Genomic DNA, 12,085 nt, shown 5'->3' on the forward strand with positions numbered 1-12,085 from the left:
TTTTACTTTAGTACAAACTGCAGCTGCTCTTACAAAGTACGTACTGTAGCCTGCAGTACAGTCTGCAGAAAGTCGGGAAATCAAACTCTGTGATAACATCCCAGCTTGAACTTTGAGCCTCTTGCTCAGATATGCTACACAGAGGATTGTGGGTCAGAAAAGCATGCTGGCTTGCATACTGCAAAATGCAACCAGGTGCATTAGGACATATTTTAGGCGTACTGCATTTGATAGACTATGTATTGGTACATGTTAAATATTTCCCTGTCATCGGTAGTATGGGCATTGCAACACACCCAGTATCTCTCTCAAGCGCTCCTCTTCCAGGAATGAACAAAGCTTGATAACTCCTCCCTCCTCTACCTGCTGTCACACGCAGCCAGCTCCACTCTGTGCTCATATTTCCTTGTTCCCTCCCCTCCAGAGCCTCAGTTTGCATATGGGTGTAACCAACATGCTGGGGGAAGTACAACAGCGTATCACTGCTGTGTTTACATCAGAGCTCAGACTACTTTCACTTCTCAGGAACGGAGACTCAGACGGTCATTGTCACTGAGCGAGAGGTGAAATGGCGCAGAAAAGAGTTAAGCTGGACCGGGAAGCCTTCTCTTGTTCCATCTGTCTGAATCTACTGAAGGATCCGGTGACTACTCCCTGTGGACACAGCTACTGCATGAACTGTATTAAAAGCCACTGGGATGAAGAGGATCGTAAGAACAGCCACAGCTGTCCTCAGTGCAGGAAGACGTTCACACTGAGGCCTGTCCTGCTGAAAAACACCATGTTAGCAGATTTAGTGAAGGAGCTGAAGAAGACTAGACTCCAAGCTGCTCCTGCTGATCACTGCTATGCTGGAGCTGAAGATGTGGCCTGTGATGTCTGCACCGGGAGAAAACTCAAAGCACACAAGTCCTGTCTGCAATGTCTGGCTTCTTTCTGTGATAAACACCTTCAGCCTCATTTAGAATCAGAGACATTCAAGAAACACAAGCTGGTGGAGCCGTCCAAGAAGCTCCAGGAGAACGTCTGCTCTCGTCATGATGAGGTGATGAAGATGTTCTGCCGTCGCTGATCAGCAGCTTATCTGTTATCTCTGCTCTGTGGATGAACATAAAGGCCACGACACAGTCTCAGCTGCAGCAGAAGAGCCGAGAGGCAGAGAGAGCTCGAGGGGAGTCGAAAAAACATCCAGCAGAGAATCCAGGACAGAAAGAAAGATGTGAAGCTGCTTCAACAGCAGGCGGAGGCCATCGATCGCTCTGCTGATAAAGCAGTGAAGGACAGCGAGAAGATCTTCACTGAGCTGATCCGTCTCCTGGAGAAAAGAAGCTCTGATGTGAAGCAGCAGGTCAGATCCCAGCAGAAAAGTGAAGTGAGTCTAGTCAAAGATCTTCAGGAGAAGCTGGAGCAGGAGATCACTGAGCTGAAGAGGAAAGGCGCTGAGCTGAAGAAGCTCTCACACACAGAGGATCACAACCAGTTTCTACACAACTACCCCTCACTGTCACCACTCAGCCAATCAGCATCCAGCATCCATATCCGTCCTCTGAGCTGCTTTGAGGAAGTGACAGCAGCCGTGTCAGAAGTCAGAGATAAACTACAGGACGTCCTGAGAGAAGAAGGACAAACGTCTCACTGACAGGGACTGAAGTGGACGTTTTACTGCAACAACCAGAGCCCAAGACCAGAGCTGGATTCTTAAAATATTCACATGCAATCACACTGGATCCAAACACAGCAAGCACACGGCTGTTATTATCTGAGGGGAACAGGAAAGCAACATTCATGTTGCAACATCAGCCTTATTCGGTAATGAGAAAACAACAGTCTTATTCTAGCCATCCAGACATATTCACTGAGTGGTGGCAGGTCCTGAGAGTAGAGAGTCTGACTGGACGTTGTTACTGGGAGGTGGAGAGGAGAGGGAGAGGAGTTGTAGCAGTCGCATACAAGAATATCAGCAGAGCAGGGAGGTCGGATGAATGCGGATTTGGACGAAATGATAAATCTTGGGCGTTACATTATAACAACAACGGTTATACATTTTGTTACAACAAAGTCCGAACTCCCATCTCATGTCCTGTGTCCTCCAGAGTAGGAGTGTACCTGGATCACAGTGCAGGTATTCTGTCCTTCTACAGCGTCTCTGAAACCATGACTCTCCTCCACAGAGTCCAGACCACATTCACTCAGCCGCTCTATGCTGGACTTTGGTTTGATTATTGGTCTCCTGGAGACTCTGCTGAGTTGTGTAAACTGAAATAGACAGAAGTCATTTAAGGGTTAAATTCTGTGTTTTAACTCTTTGACTTATTTAGTCTCCATGTTTGTTGCTGAGAGCTGATAGTTGTGGGGTTTCTTCACTGCACAGTGATCAGTAGAGGTGTTAAGTTGGATTTCTGTGTGTTTGCTTCACTGAAGATAATATCCTGCTGCACGTCCACATACCATCAGGCCCGCAACGTTTCTTTTTTCTTTCTCTTGCCGTGTGTGTGTGTCTGTGTGTGTGGGTGGGTAGGTGTATGTTAACACAGTGGTTTAATAGGGTGCGAGTAAGTTTTGCATTGAAACTGCTGTAAGGAGTAATCATTTTGTGTAGCTGGAGTGTTTTAAGTGGAAACTGATAGAGAAACTGGTAAAGGGGTAGCTAGTTGTGTGTAATATCATTTGAAGAAATATTGCAGTTAGCAAATTTGAAGGGTGTGATGTGTGTTATGTTTTTTTTGTTATTCAATCTAACGGCTAAATGTTATTTATACATTTAAGTTACTGTTCAGTAAAGAGTCCTTTTTTTTTAAAGAGTTGTCTGGGGTCAGTTATTCCAATACAGCACACTAGATTTGCTTAAATTAAACTAACATGAACAAAGTATTTTCTTCCTGTCTTCATTCCAGGGTTTCATACAAAGCTGACGGAGAAAATGTGAAACTGATATGAGAGTATAACTGAGGCACTTTTCCTCCTAAAACACGACAAAGTACAGTGTTCATGTTTAGAGTCAGTCAGTCTCTGTCCTTCAACTTTCCTCACTAAAACTGCTCCGTCACAGAGAAATGAGCAGAGTTTTCTACCACTTATTGCTTTTTACAGCCAACAATTCCTCTCTGCACTGAGTCAATAAATATTACACAGACCTAAAAGTGGCAGGTTTGAACAAACATCCCAACTCAGACACCATAAAGCAGGGGTCTTCAACGATTTTTAAGCCACAGACCCAGGGGACTTCATCACGCTGGCCCTCTGCTACCAAGTCATTTTAAAATTAAAACGTTTAAAAAGAAAAAGGTAAAATATCTGATGAATGCACGTTACAATGTGTCACTTGTTGAGCCAAGTAAGCCTATAAGTCAAATAAAACACAAAGAAAAGCCACATGTTTTGACAAGTCTGTACTGACGAACAAAGAAAGCAGTTTGCCACTCAAGTAACAATATTCCAGCACCACGGACAGCGACAGCTGATGAACAGGCCATGTGAGCTCAATCAGTGCCACACTACATAATTGACATGGCACTATTATATGTTTGATAAGAAGAGCTGGATTCTCACAATGTGAGCTCATATGCAGTAATTAGCTTCTTTCAGCTAATAATCTGCAATGTGTCACTTTGGGCCCCGTTCTCGTCAAGTGCGCAAGATCGGCGGCATTTGAGGGCCGACTCCTAACCACGGGGCCCTGGGGGCGGCTGAACCCAAGCACCCACGCTCTCTCCACTACTGCACAGACCCCTTAGCTGTAAGAGAGACTGAGCAGGGACCCCCTACTAAATATATTGGATAACATGAAGTTGAAAATTACTGGGCCCACAAAGTATGTGCTAGGCCTGAGCCTTTATACTTTATACATCTTTTTTTGTGCATAGAATCCTAAGCTATTAAAATAGCTTGATAATTGTAATAATTGGCATGATTTTATATGTATCTGTGGGTGGCTAGGGACTACCTTACCTATAAGTAAGCCTATAATAAGAAGGGATTTATATTTGCTAATAATATGTTGGATTCATTTTAGGACTTTCAAATTTTTGAAAAAAACTTACAACACTAATTTGAAGGCCCCTCTGCATTGACTCTGAGGACCCCCTAGGGGTCCCGGACTACCCGAAAATCCCTGCCATAAAATGTTCATTATTAATTATTCAACTCTCCAAAACTCGGGCAAAGTCAGTTTTAACAAAGTCAAAGAAACTGCCGCGTCCTCAAAGCTTTTATGAATGCTAGCACACGGTTTTATTACTAACATGTCTTATCATTCAACAAACGTTTGAAAATGTTACTAATAAACAATAAGTTTTAAGAATTTTAAGATCTTGTTGTAATTCATCCCATTCTGTCACTTACAGCCTATTTTGTTCTTTTTAAAATTGTCTCGGCTGCTTACTAGTGTTATTTAGTGGAGAGGTATTTTTATGGTAATTTACATTTAAGCCTATGTGGGTGTTTTTTTAATTTAACCTTTATTTATCCAGGTAAGTCGATTGAGAACAAATTCGCATTTGCAACAACGACCTGTCACATTCACACAGTTACACATTCATACCTGGAAGCTGCCCAGTACAACCACAGTCTGATCTGACCACATTCAGACCTGGAAGCTGCCCAGTACCACCACAGTCTGATCTGATCACATTCAGACCTGGAAGCTGCCCAGTACAACCACAGTCTGATCTGATCACATTCAGACCTGGAAGCTGCCCAGTACAACCACAGTCTGATCTGACCACATTCATACCTGGAAGCTGCCCAGTACAACCACAGTCTGATCTGACCACATTCAGACCTGGAAGCTGCCCAGTACCACCACAGTCTGATCTGATCACATTCAGACCTGGAAGCTGCCCGATACAACCCCAGTCTGATCTGCTGCCACTGAGCAGCTCCACTGGAGCAGTTGGGAGTTAAGCACCTTGCTCATGGGCACCTCAGTGGTGGTAATGAAGGAAGAACAAGCGCTGCTCTTTAACTTACCCCACCCGGATTTTATCCTGCCGATCTGGGGATTGAACTGGCGACCTCCCGGTCACAAGCTTGCTTCTTTAAACTTAAGGCCACCACTGCCCCAGTAATGTGTGTGTGTGTGTGTGTGTGTAAAATTGTGAATAATGGCCCTGATGGCCCGTCATAAACATCTGTCAACATGTCACAAAAGACACTGCAGAGCCAAATGATGTGTTGCATTCAGGTCCTGTGGGATTCATAGCTACAACAAGTAACTGATTTGAATAAGTTGTTTAGCCTGAATGTATTTAACATTAAAATACCGATTTTACAAAAAAAGCAGTTATAGATGAATTTGTCTTCCATGTTCTGTGTTTGAATTAATGTAAACAATATCATGTTTAATTTAATTTAGTTAAAGAACAACTCAGTCATTTAGTAAACTGGGGAGCTGTCTCCAGACCCTCTGATTCTAAGAAGAGTTTACCTCCTAAAAGTTGAAGTCAGCAGAGTTTTTAAATGAGAAATGAGCTCTGTTGTAAACAAGTGTTTCTGCATTCCTTATCGCATACTTTTTCTTTTTACTTTAGTACAAACTGCAGCTGCTCTTACAAAGTACGTACTGTAGCCTGCAGTACAGTCTGCAGAAAGTCGGGACATCAAACTCTGTGATAACATCCCAGCTTTGAGCCTCTTGCTCAGATATGCTACACAGAGGATTGTGGGTCAGAAAAGCATGCCGGCTTGCATACTGCAAAATGCAACCAGGTGCATTAGGACATATTTTAGGCGTACTGCATTTGATAGACTATGTATTGGTACATATTAAATCTTTCCCTGTCATCGGTAGTATGGGCATTGCAACACACCCAGTATCTCTCTCAAAGCGCTCCTCTTACAGGAATGAACAAAGCCTGATAACTCCTCCCTCCTCTACCTGCTGTCACACGCAGCCAGCTCCACTCTGTGCTCATATTTCCTTGTTCCCTCCCCTCCAGAGCCTCAGTTTGCATATGGGTGTAACCAACATGCTGGGGGAAGTACAACAGCGCATCACTGCTGTGTTTACATCAGAGCTCAGACTAGTTTCACTTCTCAGGAACGGAGACTCAGACGGTCGTTGTCACTGAGCGAGAGGTGAAATGGCGCAGAAAAGAGTTAAGCTGGACCGGGAAGCCTTCTCTTGTTCCATCTGTCTGAATCTACTGAAGGATCCGGTGACTACTCCCTGTGGACACAACTACTGCATGAACTGTATTAAAAGCCACTGGGATGAAGAGGATCGTAAGAACAGCCACAGCTGTCCTCAGTGCAGGAAGACGTTCACACTGAGGCCTGTCCTGCTGAAAAACACCATGTTAGCAGATGTAGTGGAGGAGCTGAAGAAGACTGGACTCCAAGCTGCTCCTGCTGATCACTGCTATGCTGGAGCTGAAGATGTGGCCTGTGATGTCTGCACTGGGAGAAAACTCAAAGCACACAAGTCCTGTCTGCAATGTCTGGCTTCTTACTGTGAGAAACACCTTCAGCCTCATTTTGAATCAGAGACATTCAAGAAACACAAGCTGGTGGAGCCGTCCAAGAAGCTCCAGGAGAACGTCTGCTCTCGTCATGATGAGGTGATGAAGATGTTCTGCCGTACTGATCAGCAGCTTATCTGTTATCTCTGCTCTGTGGATGAACATAAAGGCCACGACACAGTCTCAGCTGCAGCAGAAAGAGCTGAGAGGCAGAGAGAGCTCGAGGGGAGTCGACAAAACATCCAGCAGAGAATCCAGGACAGAGAGAAAGATGTGAAGCTGCTTCAACAGCAGGCGGAGGCCATCGATCGCTCTGCTGATAAAGCAGTGGAGGAACGAGAAGATCTTCACTGAGCTGATCCGTCTCCTGGAGAAAAGAGCTCTGATGTGAAGCAGCAGGTCAGATCCCAGCAGAAAAGTGAAGTGAGTCGAGTCAAAGAGCTTCAGGAGAAGCTGGAGCAGGAGATCACTGAGCTGAAGAGGAAAGCCGCTGAGCTGAAGAAGCTCTCACACACAGAGGATCACACACAGTTTCTACACAACTACCCCTCACTGTCACCACTCAGCCAATCAGCATCCAGCATCCATATCCGTCCTCTGAGCTGCTTTGAGGACGTGACAGCGGCCGTGTCAGAAGTCAGAGATAAACTACAGGACGTCCTGAGAGAGAAGAGGACAAACGTCTCACTGACAGGGACTGAAGTGGACGTTTTACTGCAACAACCAGAGCCCAAGACCAGATCTGGATTCTTAAAATATTCACATGCAATCACACTGGATCCAAACACAGCAAGCACACGACTGTTATTATCTGAGGGGAACAGGAGAGCAACATTCATGTTGCAACATCAGCTATATTCAGTAATGAGAAAACAACAGTCTTATTCTAGTCATCCAGACATATTCACTAACCTGTCTCAGGTCCTGAGTAGAGAGAGTCTGACTGGACGTTGTTACTGGGAGGTGAAGAGGAGAGGGAGAGGAGTTTGGGTAGCAGTTGCATACAAGAATATCAGCAGAGCAGGGAGGTCGGATGAATGCGGATTTGAACGAAATGATAAATCTTGGGCGTTATATTGTAACAACAACAAATATACATTTTGTTACAACAAAGTCCAAACTCCCGTCTCAGGTCCTGAGTCCTCCACAGTAGGAGTGTACCTGGATCACAGTGCAGGTATTCTGTCCTTCTACAGCGTCTCTGAAACCATGACTCTCCTCCACAGAGTCCAGACCACATTCACTCAGCCGCTCTATGCTGGACTCTGGTTTGATTATTGGTCTCCTGGAGACTCTGCTGAGTTGTGTAAACTGAAATAGACAGAAGTCATTTAAGGGTTAAATTCAGTGTTTTAACTCTTTGACTTATTTAGTCTCCATGTTTGTTGCTGAGAGCTGATTGTTGTGATTTCTTCACTGCACAGAGTTCAGCTGTCAATCAAACATTATGGGATGATTTTAACATCTTTTAGTTTAGTTTAAAGATTAGTTTTTGTGCACGGACCGATGTGTTGTTTAAATGATATAGAAAATTTGTTCCATTTGGTTTTCTACTGTCCTTTTATTTAGAACCGTGATGCTTTGTTTTGGTCAGATTAAAACAGATATTGATGTTGGAAATATGGGTAAGCTGGCTAAAGGCTGTTCGCATGTGCTCTTACATTTTGTAGAAAGCCGAGAGAAGAGAAATAAAGATCTTTACGGAGATGTAGATATTAGTTGTTGTTTGTTATTCATGTATCTCTCCATGTTATGTATCTGCGGGACAGGAAGATGTCTGTTAAATAGCGGTGTCTTGTAATCCCATGTGGGACGGGCCAAATGTTTGGCGTGACCCAGAAATAAAATCAATCTAAAAGTGTATTTAGTTTCTCTTCCACTGCATGGCTCTGAAGAGAGAAAGCACCAGACCTCCTTTATCCTACACACTTTGTGGACATTGGTAAAGAAATCTAGATTTACAATTATTTGTTGGGCGGACCAAATGTTTTTATGATAATCATTACCCAGTGTTTCCGCTAGAATTATTTTCAGCTGTGGCAGGGTGTTGAACATCAAAAAGTAACGTAACCTGAAAACTGCGTGTAGTTTTTCTTTTTAGCATCTCACATCACACTTTCAGTCACCATGACCACTACAGTCAGAAACATTGTGCCAAAATATGAACAACGTCACGGTCAACGGGCTTATCTGCTAATGATAGCTACCAACCATTACCTTGAAACCATCCAGCAAATAGACGGTACCGGAGGGTGGTTACCTGAAACCGGTGATTTAACGTCACCGCTCATTTTACACAGTTTAACAAGAAAACCAAATATCGAGTGAACATTACTAGCTACGTTTTTCATGTTGGTTTTGAGTGGTATGCACCCCCAATAACCTGGAAAACAATTTTAAAACAGTAACGTTAATACAGCGTCTGATGCAGCGGGACCGCAGCGTTCGCTAACGTTAGCTAACGTAAGCTTCTTGTCTCATCTGGGGTCTGATAAACAGTAAATCAAACTAACATGAACAAAGTATTTTCTTCCTATCTTAATTCCAGGGTTTCATACAAAGCTGACGGAGAAAATGTGAAACTGATATGAGAGTATAACTGAGGCACTTTTCCTCCTGAAACACCACGAAGTACAGTGTTCATGTTTAGTCAGTCAGTCAGTCTCTGTCCTTTCAACTTTCCTTACTAAAACTGCTCCGTCACAGAGAAATGAGCAGAGTTTTCTACCACTTATTGCTTTTTACAGCCAACATTTCCTCTCTGCACTGAGTCAATAAATATTACACAGACCTAAAAGTTGCAGGTTTGAACAAACAACATCCCAACTCAGACACCATAAAGCAGGGGTCTTCAACGATTTTTAAGCCACAGACCCAGGGGCGGAGCTAGATCCTCAGTACAGTGGGGGCGGAGCTTCATCATGGGGCCCTCTGCTACCAAGTCATTTTAAAATTAAAACGTTTAAAAAGAAAAAGGTAAAATATCTGATGAATGCACGTAACAATGTGTCACTTGTTGAGCCAAGTAAGCCTATAAGTCAAATAACACAAAGAAAAGCCACATGTTTTGACAAGTCTGTACTGACGAACAAAGAAAGCAGTTTGCCAGTCAAGTAAAAATGTTTCAGCACCACGGACAGCGACAGCTGATGGACAGCGATGGTGCTGAACAGGCCATGTGAGCTCAATCAGTGCCACACTACATAATTGACATGGCACTATTATATGTTTGATAAGAAGAGCTGGATTCTCACAATGTGAGCTCATATGCAGTAATTAGCTTCTTTCAGCTAATAATCTGCAATGTGTCACTTTGGGCCCCGTTCTCGTCAAGTGACGCAAGATCGGCGGCATTTGAGGGGCCCCTAATTGACACGGGGCCCTGGGGCGGTTGCACCCAAGCACCCACACTCTCTCCACTACTGCACAGACCCCTTAGCTGAAAGAGAGACTGAGCAGGGACCCCCTACTAAATATATTGGATAACATGAAGTTGCAAATTACTGGGCTCACAAGAATGTGTAGGGCGGCCTGAAGACTTTATACATCTTTTTTTTTGTGTGCATAGAATCCTAAGCTATTAAAATAGCTTAATAATTGTAATAATCGGCATGATTTTATATGTATCTGTGGGTGGCTAGGGACTACCTTACCTATTGGTAAGCCTATAATAAGAAGGGATTTATATTTGCTAATAATATGTTGGATTCATTTTAGGACTTTCAAATAAAAATAAAAAACTGACAACACTAATTTGAAGGCCCCTCTGCATTGACTCTGAGGACCCCCTAGGGGTCCCGGACCCCCTGTTGAATATCCCTGCCATAAAGTGTTGATTATTAATTATTATTAATAACAAATTCAGTTTTAACAAAGTCAAAGAAACTGCACCTGCTCAAAGCTTTTTATGAATGCTAGCACACGGTTTTATTACTAACATGTCTTATCATTCAACAAATGTTAGAAAATGTTACTAATGAACAAAAAGTTTTAAGAATTTTAAGATCTTTTTGTAATTCATCCCATTCTGTCACTTACAGCCTATTTTGTTCTTCTTTTTCAAATTGTCTCGGCTGCTTACTAGTGTTACTTAGCGGAGAGGTATTTTTTATGGTAATTTACATATAAGCCTTTGTGGGTGTTTTTTGGTTATTTAACCTTTATTTATCCAGGTAAGTCGATTGAGAACAAATTCGCATTTGCAACAACGACCTGTCACATTCACACAGTTACACATTCATACCTGGAAGCTGCCCAGTAACACCACAGTCCGATCTGACCACATTCATACCTGGAAGCTGCCCAGTACAACCACAGTCTGATCTGATCACATTCATACCTGGAAGCTGCCCAGTACCACCACAGTCTGATCTGATCACATTCATACTGGAAGCTGCCCAGTAACACCACAGTCTGATCTGATCACATTCATACTGGAAGCTGCCCAGTACAACCACAGTCTGATCTGACCACATTCATACCTGGAAGCTGCCCAGTACCACCACAGTCTGATCTGACCACATTCATACCTGGAAGCTGCCCAGTACCACCACAGTCTGATCTGACCACATTCATACCTGGAAGCTGCCCAGTACCACCACAGTCTGATCTGACCACATTCATACCTGGAAGCTGCCCAGTACCACCACAGTCTGATCTGCTGCCACTGAGTAGATAAAGTAAACATCAGCCAACATGTCACAAAAGACACTGCAGAGCCAAATGATGTGTTGCATTCAGGTCCTGTGGGATTCATAGCTACAACAATAACTGATGTGAATAAGTTGTTTAGCCTGAATGTATTTAACATTAAAATACCCATTTTACAAAAAAGTTATAGATTAATTTGTCTTCCATGTTCTGTGTTTGAATTAATGTAAACAATATCATGTTTAATTTAGTTACAGGACAACTCAGTCATTTAGTAAACTGGGGAGCTGTCTCCAGACCCTCTGATTCTAAGAAGAGTTTACCTCCTAAAAGTTGAAGTCAGCAGAGTTTTTAAATGAGAAATGAGCTCTGTTGTAAACAAGTGTTGCTGCGTTCCTTATCGCATACTTTTTCTTTTTACTTTAGTACAAACTGCAGCTGCTCTTACAAAGTACGTACTGTAGCCTGCAGTACAGTCTGCAGAAAGTCGGGAAATCAAACTCTGTGATAACATCCCAGCTTGAACTTTGAGCCTCTTGCTCAGATATGCTACACAGAGGATTGTGGGTCAGAAAAGCATGCTGGCTTGCATACTGCAAAATGCAACCAGGTGCATTAGGACATATTTTAGGCGTACTGCATTTGATAGACTATGTATTGGTACATGTTAAATATTTCCCTGTCATCGGTAGTATGGGCATTGCAACACACCCAGTATCTCTCTCAAGCGCTCCTCTTCCAGGAATGAACAAAGCTTGATAACTCCTCCCTCCTCTACCTGCTGTCACACGCAGCCAGCTCCACTCTGTGCTCATATTTCCTTGTTCCCTCCCTCCAGAGCCTCAGTTTGCATATGGGTGTAACCAACATGCTGGGGAAGTACTAGAATGTACGATACCGTATCGGTATGTACTTAAACGGTATCGTTAATACTAGTTTATGCACCTCTATGAATAGTAAATTTATTATTTTAATGT

The 12,085-nt window shown here is 43.2% G+C and overlaps 1 protein-coding gene and 1 pseudogene across 2 annotated transcripts in view; one reads left to right on the plus strand and one right to left on the minus strand.

The window, feature by feature from the left end:
- helq (helicase, POLQ like) overlaps positions 1–12,085 on the minus strand; it is a 92,644-nt gene that overhangs the window by 31,015 nt on the left and 49,544 nt on the right. The window lies entirely within an intron of this gene.
- Positions 5,922–8,018, plus strand: LOC120545700 (annotated as a pseudogene).

This window comes from Perca fluviatilis, chromosome 17 (assembly GCF_010015445.1).
Source record: "Perca fluviatilis chromosome 17, GENO_Pfluv_1.0, whole genome shotgun sequence".
Classification (NCBI taxonomy): Eukaryota; Metazoa; Chordata; class Actinopteri; order Perciformes; family Percidae; genus Perca; species Perca fluviatilis.